The sequence below is a fragment of the Haematobia irritans genome, chromosome 1, assembly GCF_050003625.1.
Source record: "Haematobia irritans isolate KBUSLIRL chromosome 1, ASM5000362v1, whole genome shotgun sequence".
Taxonomy (NCBI): Eukaryota; Metazoa; Arthropoda; class Insecta; order Diptera; family Muscidae; genus Haematobia; species Haematobia irritans.
This window is the reverse complement of record NC_134397.1, coordinates 258,286,237-258,294,476: the sequence shown is the minus strand read 5'-3', so window position 1 is coordinate 258,294,476 and position 8,240 is coordinate 258,286,237.

The following is an 8,240-nucleotide window of genomic DNA, read 5'->3' as shown; positions in this document are numbered from 1 at the left end:
CTTGCAGAGCCTCTAAGAGAAGCAAATTTCATCCGATCCGGCTGAAATTTGGTACAGCCGGATCGGCTGTACCAAATTTCTCCCATATAGACCGATCACCAGATTTGACCTCCGGAGCCTCTTGAAAGACCAAAATTCATCTGATTCAGTTGAAAGTTGGTACGTGATATAAATTTATGGCCTCAAACACCCATGCAAAAATTGGTCGATATCGGTCAATAATTATATATAGGCCCCATATAAACCGATCCCCAGATTTGACCTCCGGAGCATCTTGGAAGAGCAAAATTCTTCCCATTCGGTTGAAATTTGGTACGTGATGTTAGTATATGGTATCCAACAACCATGCATGAATTGGTTCCTATCAGTCCATAATTATAAATAGCTCCCATATAAACCGATCGCCAGATTTGACCTCCGGTGCCTTTTGGAGAAGCAAAATTCATCCGATCTGGTTGAAATTTGGTACGTGGTGGTAGTATATGATATTTAACAACCATGCCAAAAGTGGTCCATATCAGTCCATAATCATTTATAGCCCCCATATAAACCGATCCCGAGATTTGGTGTTGGAGCCTCTTGGAGGAGCAAATTTCATCCAAGTGAGTTGAAATTTGTGGATGACAGTCTTTCGTAGAAGTTTCTACGCAATCCATGGTGGAGGGTACATAAGATTCGGCCTGGCCGAACTTACGGCCGTATATACTTGTTTTTTTTTTTTGATTTTTCTTGTCAATACATCCTTGTAGATGCCTTCTCCAGCAGCTGCTAGATTTGGTAGGTGTATTGGCTAAATCTTGCTTGTCAGCCCGTTACAGATTGACGGATATTTGAAACTACTGATTTAGTTCATGCCATTGAGTTCTTTGGGGTATTCGAATTCCTGAAGCCTGAGCATTTCAAATGAAGCAAAGCCTTGCTGATGGAACACATATCAGTTTGGCTCCCTCTACTCTAAGCCCGATATGTCTCTGGATCATCTAGGATGGGCTGGACTATAAGGTGTTGTGTTGCTTGGGGGTGTTATGAAGTGTTCGGAGCCAAAACTGCAGGTTGGGACAACGCGGGTCAATCGAAAGTGCTTTGTGGTCTCTAAACTTCTTGCGTTAATAGTAATGCAAGTGCTCGACAAAGAGTCGCCGGCGCAAAAAAGAAAATTACTAAGGAGGCTAGATGCCCCATTCTGCCCAGTATGGGAAGATGCATGGTGTTAGGTTAGATTAGGTATAGTGGAGGTCCCATTCTATCCAGGACGGGAAGAGGGATGGGGTTTGGTTGACTTATGTAAAGAGGCGGCCCGTTATTTTAGTCTCACTTAGACGTTGCTTTCCCATATCAATATTTTCACAAAATTCTTTATTCTTAATCAGATACGGCTACATAACTTGTTTTTCGACTATTTGTCTAATTTTAAGTCCTACAATTTATGGCTCCAATGTTATTCATAAACTATTCTATGCTCATGCCAAACCACTGTGTCATTCTTGTTCCCACAGATCCTAACAATATTTAAAAATGCTGACGGCTTTTAAGAGGCGGTTGTTGAATGCTTGTTCGTTCATTTAACTCGTTTGTGAGACCCCTGTTGAAAGACCCAATTTAAAGTCTTTCCCCACACAGATACTGCAGTTACAAAAGGAAGCTCAGAAAGGAGAAGAGAATGGCATGAGCTAACGAACAGTTTAACCAATAATAACAGCATACATTAAACTGATTGCTAGTTATCGATAGGTATAATCCGTTAACAAACACACTTGCAGACACAATACACACAGCCGCACACACACACACACACTTTCCCCCATACCAAGAAGACCTAGACACAACTAAAACTAAATCGATCGTTCGATAGATGAAAAGGCAAACAACAATCTAGCAGTATAAGTTAGCTACTAAACATGTGCCTTTCGTTTGTGTTAGTCTAAATACACACGCACACACATACACACTCACATGTATACAACCATAATGACTATCCTTTTTGTGTGGGGCTTTGATTGTGCTGTTGTTGCTGCATCAAGGATAAATGCAAGGCATTTGTTTTAACGGACGATGAAATAGAAAACAAAAAAAATCAAAGAAACCCCTCTTAAATGTGTCCTAAAAAATAAAAAAGTATGTCATTCACAGTCTATCGTCGTCATCAACAGCCATCAACTGCATCATAGGATCACGGTTGCCACAATTAGTAGAATTCTACAAAAAATGGTAATTTTTTACAGTTTTGTAGAATTTTTTATGTATATGTATAGAAATAAAATGTTGTTAAAAATTTTGACAACGTTTTCTTTAGAAAAAAAATTTTGATAGAATTTTCTATAGAAATAAAATATTTTTATAAAATAAAATTTTGACATAATTTTCTATAAAACTAAATTTTGACAAAATTTGCTATAGAAACAAAAGTGTTGACAAAATTTTCTATAGAAATAAAATTTTGATAATTTTTTTCTACAGAAATAAAATAGTAACAAAAATTTTATAGAAATAAAGTTTTGAAAAAAATTCTCTATAGAAAAAAATTGACAAATTTTTTTATAAAAATTATATTTTGACAAAAATTTTTATAGAAATAAAATTTTGATAAAAATTGTGACAACGTTTTCTATAGAATTAAATTTCGACACAATTTTCTATAAAAATAAAACTTTCTATAGCAATAAAATTTTGACAAAATTGTCTATAGAAATAACATTTTGACAAAATTTTCTATAGAAATAAAATGTTGACAAAATTTTATATAAAAACAAGTAAGGAAAGTCTAAAGTCGGGCGGGGCCGACTATATTATACCCTGCACCACTTTGTGGATCAAATTTTCGATACCATATCACATCCGTCAAATGTGTTGGGGGCTATATATAAAGGTTTGTCCCAAATACAAACATTTATATATCACTCGATCTGGACAGAATTTGATAGACTTCTACAAAATCTATAGACTCAAAATTTAAGTCGGCTAATGCACTAGGGTGGAACACAATGTTAGTAAAAAAATATGGGAAACATTTAAATCTGAAGCAATTTTTATGTATTAGAAGTTAAGAAAATTAGAGTCATTTTTACAACTTTTTGACTAAGCAGTGGCGATTTTACAAGGAAAATGTTGGTATTTTGACCATTTTTGTCGAAATCAGAAAAACATATATATGGGAGATATATCTAAATCTGAACCGATTTGGCACGCATAGCAACAATGCTAATTCTACTCCCTGTGCAAAATTTCAACTAAATCGGAGCAAAAAATTGGCCTCTGTGGTCATATGAGTGAAAATCGGGCGAAAGCTATATATGGGAGATATATCTAAATCTGAACCGATCTCAACCAAATTTGGCACGCATAGCTACAATGCTAATTCTACTCCCTGTGCAAAATTTCAACTAAATCGGAGCAAAAAATTGGCCTCTGTGGTCATATGAGTGAAAATCGGGCGAAAGCTATATATGGGAGCTATATCTAAATCTGAACCGATTTCAACCAAATTTGGCACGCATAGCAAATTGGAGTAAAACTCTGGCTTCTGGGACCGTACTAGTCCATATCGGGCGAAAGATATATATGGGAGCTATATCTAAATCTGAACCGATTTCAATAAAATTTTGCACATTTGACTATACTACCAATTGTACTTCCTGTGCAAAATTTAAACCATATTGGGGTAATACTCAGGCTTCTAGGGCCGTATAAGTGCATATCGGGCGAAAGATATATATCGGAGCTATATCTAAATCTGAACCGATTTCTTCCAAAATCAATAGGGTTCTATTTTGACCCAAAACACATACTTGTCCCAAATTCGAAGTCGATTGGCCTTAAATTACTACCTAATCCCTTGGTTACAAAAATGTGTTCACGGACAGACGGACATGGCTATATCGACTCAGGAGCCCACCCTAAGCATTTTTGTCAAAGACACCATGTGTCTATCTCGTCTCCTTCTGGGTGTTGCAAACATATGCACTAACTTATAATATCCTGTTCCACAGTGTGGCGCAGGATATAATAAAATTTTGAGAAAATTTCATATAGAATAAAACTTAAAAAATACAATTTTGACAAAATATTCTATAGAAATAAAATTATAACAAAATTTTCAATAGAAACCAACTTTTGACAAAATTTTTTATAGAAATAAAATTTTGGACAAGTTTTCTATAAAAACAATTTTTTTTCAAAATTTTCTATAGAAAAAAACCTTTGATAAAAACTTTTTCTATAAAAATAAAATATTGACAAAATTTTCTATAGAAATAAAATTTTGATAACATTTTTTATAGAAAGGAAATTTTCTATAGAAAAAAAAATTGACAAAATTGCCGAAAGAAATAAAATTTTAACTACATTTTCTTTAAAAAAAAAAATGAAAAAATTTTTATAGAAATAAAATTTTGATAAAATTATTTATAGAAATAAAATCTTGACAAAAATTTCTATAGAAATAAAATTCTGACAAAATTTTCTATGGAAATAAACTTTTGACAAAATTTTCTATAGAAAAAAAATTTTGACAAAATTTTCTATTGAAATAAAATTTTGACAAAATTTTGCAAAACTTTTTTGTTATAAAAATAATTGTGTATAAAAATAAAATTTTGATAACATTTTGTAAAAAAATAAAATTTTGATAAAATTTTCTTTAGAAATAAAATGTTGATAAAATTTTCTTTAGAAATAAAATTTGATAAAATTTTCTTTGGAAATAAAATTTTGATAAAATTTTCTTTAGAAATAAAATTTTGATAAAATTTTCCTTAGAAATAAAATTTTGACAAAATTTTGTATAGAAATAAAATCTTGACAAAATGTTCTATATAGAAGTAAAATTCTGACAAAATTTTCTTAAAAAATGAATTTTTGAGAAAATTTTCTATAGAAAAGTTTTCACAAAATTTATTTATTTGTCTATAGAAATAAAATTTTGACAAAATTTTGTATAGAACAAGTATATACAGCAGTAAATTCGGCCGGGCCGAATTTTAAATACCCACCACATCAATCAAATATGATAGTTTACTTTGAAAACTCTTCGTCGTAGTGGTTACTTGATAATATATAGAATTGTAGGGGGTTTGATGAGAAATCTTCTCCCAAGGCAGTCAGCTCCCGAAGACAAACTTTAAAGATTCTACCTATGAAGACCAGATAAGATTCTAGATTTATGAGAACCAATTTTGTTTGAATTTTAGAGAAATTTTAAACATATCGTGTATATGATTAAATTACGCCTTGATTTGAAATCTTAAATCTGTAGATTTTTTCTGCGATTATTTAAATAAATACGATGAGTAAAATCTGGAAATTTTACTTTCAGTTTGAAGCAATTTTCATGATCAGTGCGCCTGATATATTAGAGAATTTTAGAGTTGAATAATCGAAAATACTTTATAAGAAAAGGAAATTTCGTTTGTCAAAATTTTATTATAGATTTCCAATTTCAACCAAATTGGGAAAAAACTACGGATTCTAGAAGCCCAAGAAATAAAGCCGGGAGATCGGTGTATATGGGGGCTATACGAAAACATGGACCGATAGGTACCATTTGCTGCTCACATATTTGTGATCGTAAAATACCTCCAGAATTTCAAACAAATCGGCTAGAAAACATAGTTTCTAGACGCCCAAGAAGTAAAAATCGAGAGATCAGTCTATATGGGGGTTATACCAAAAAATGGACCGATATACCTCAATTTCGGCACACTTATTTGTGGTCTAAAAATACCTCTAGATTTCGAACTTCAGGCAAATCGGGTAATAAATACAGTTTATAGAAGCTCAAGAATTTCAGGCAAAGCGGATGGTAAATATAGTTTCTAGAAGCCTAAGAAGCAAAATCGGGAGATCAGTCTCTATGGGGACTGTATCAAAACATGGACCGATGAGCACCATTTTCGGCACACCTTTTTATGGTCCTCAAATACCTCTAGATTTCCAATTTCAGGCAAATCGTATTGTAAATATAGTTTCTAGAAGCCCTAGAAGTAAAATCGGGATATCGGTCTATATGGGGGCTATACCAAAACATGGACCGATGGGAACCATTTTCGGCACACCTTTTGATGGTCCTCAAATACCTCTATATTTCCAATATCAGCTAAATTGGATAAAAACTACGGTTTTTATAGGCCCAAGACTCCAAATCGGGAGGTTGGTTTATATGGGGGCTATATCAAACCATGGACCGATACGGACCATTCTCGATTCACCTCTTTATGCTCCCAAAATACCTCTAGATTTTCAATTTCATACAAATCGGATAGAAAATACTGTTTCTAGACGCGCAAGAAGCAAAATCGGGAGATCGGTCTATATGGGGGCTATATCAAAACATGGACCGATACGGACCATTTTCGACACACCTCCTTATGGTCCTAAAATACCTCTATATTTTCAATTTCAGACAAATCGGATAGAAAATACTGTTTCTAGACGCCTAAGAAGCAAAATCGGGAGATCGGTCTATATGGGGGCTATACCAAAACAAGGACCGATACGGACCATTTTCGACACACCTCTTTATGGTCCCAAAATACCTCTGGATTTCCAATTTCAGGCAAATCTGATAAAAACTACGGTTTTTATAGGCCCAAGACCCCAAATCGGGAGGTCGGTTTATATGGGGACTATATCAAAACTTGGACCGATATAGCCCATCTTCGAACTTGACCTGCCTGCAAACAAAAAACTAATCTGTGCCAAATTTGGGGACGATAGCGCCATTATTGAAGGCTGTAGCGTGATTACAACAGACAGACAGACAGACAGACAGACAGACGGACAGACGGACATGCTTATATCGTCTTAGAATTTCTCCCTGATCAAGAATATATATACTTTATATAGTCGGAAATCGATATTTCGATGTGTTACAAACGGAATGACAAACTTATTAAACCCCCGTCACCATTTTATGGTGGTGGGTATAAAAAAAGTTTACAAAATTGTATATAAAAATAAAATTGTGATAGAATTTCTTATAGAAATAAAATTAAAAAAATAAAATGTTGACAAAATTCTATACACATAAAATTATGGCAAAATTTTCAATAGAAAGAAACTTTTGACAAAATTTTCTATAGAAATAAAATGTTGACAAAATTTTCTATAAAAATAAAATTTTGACAAAATTGTTCAAAACATTTTTTTATAAAAATAATTGTCTATAAAAGTAAAATTTTGATAACATTTTCTATAGAAATAAAATTTTGACAAAATTGTGCAAACTTTTTTTATACCCACCACCATAGAATGGTGACGGGGGTATAATAAGTTTGTCATTCCGTTTGTAACACATCGAAATATTGATTTCCGACTATATAAAGTATATATATTCTTGATCAGGGAGAAATTCTAAGACGATATAACGATGTCCGTCTGTCCGTCTGTCTGTTGTAATCACGCTACAGTCTTCAATAATGAAGCAATCATGCTGAAATTTTACACAAACTCGTCTTTTGTCTGCAGGCAGGTCAAGTTCGAAGATGGGCTAAATCGGTCCAGGTTTTGATATAGTCCCCATACAAACCGACCTCCCGATTTGGGGTCTTGGGCTTATAGAAATCGTAGTTTTTTATCCAATTTGCCTGAAATTTGAAATCTAGAGGTATTTTATGACCATAAAAGGTGTGCCAAAAATGGTGAGTATCGGTCCATGTTTTGGTATAGCCTCCATATAGACCGATCTCCCGATTTTATTTCTTGCGCTTATAGAAACCGCAGTTTTTATTCAATTTACCTGAAATTGTAAATCTAGAGGTATTGTAGGACCACAAATACGTGTGCCCAAAAGTGTGAGTATCGGTCCATAGTTTGGTATAGCCCCCATATAGACCGATCTCCCGATTTTACTTCTTGGGCTTATAGAAACCGCAGTTTTTATTCAATTTGCCTGAAATTGGAAATCTAGAGGTATTGTAGGACCACAAATACGGGTGCCAAAAATTGTGAGTATCGGTCCCCCATATAAAACGACCTCCCGATTTGGGGTCTTAGGTTAGGTTAGGTTATGTGGCAGCCCGATGTATCAGGCTCACTTAGACTATTCAGTCCATTGTGATACCACAGTGGTGAACTTCTCTCTTATCACTGAGTGCTGCCCGATTCCATGTTAAGCTCAATGACAAGGACCTCCTTTTTGTAGCCGAGTCCGAACGGCGTTCCACATTCCAATGAAACCACTTAGAGAAACTTGATGAAACTTGAAACCCTCAGAAATGTCACCAGCATTACTGAGGTGGGATAAT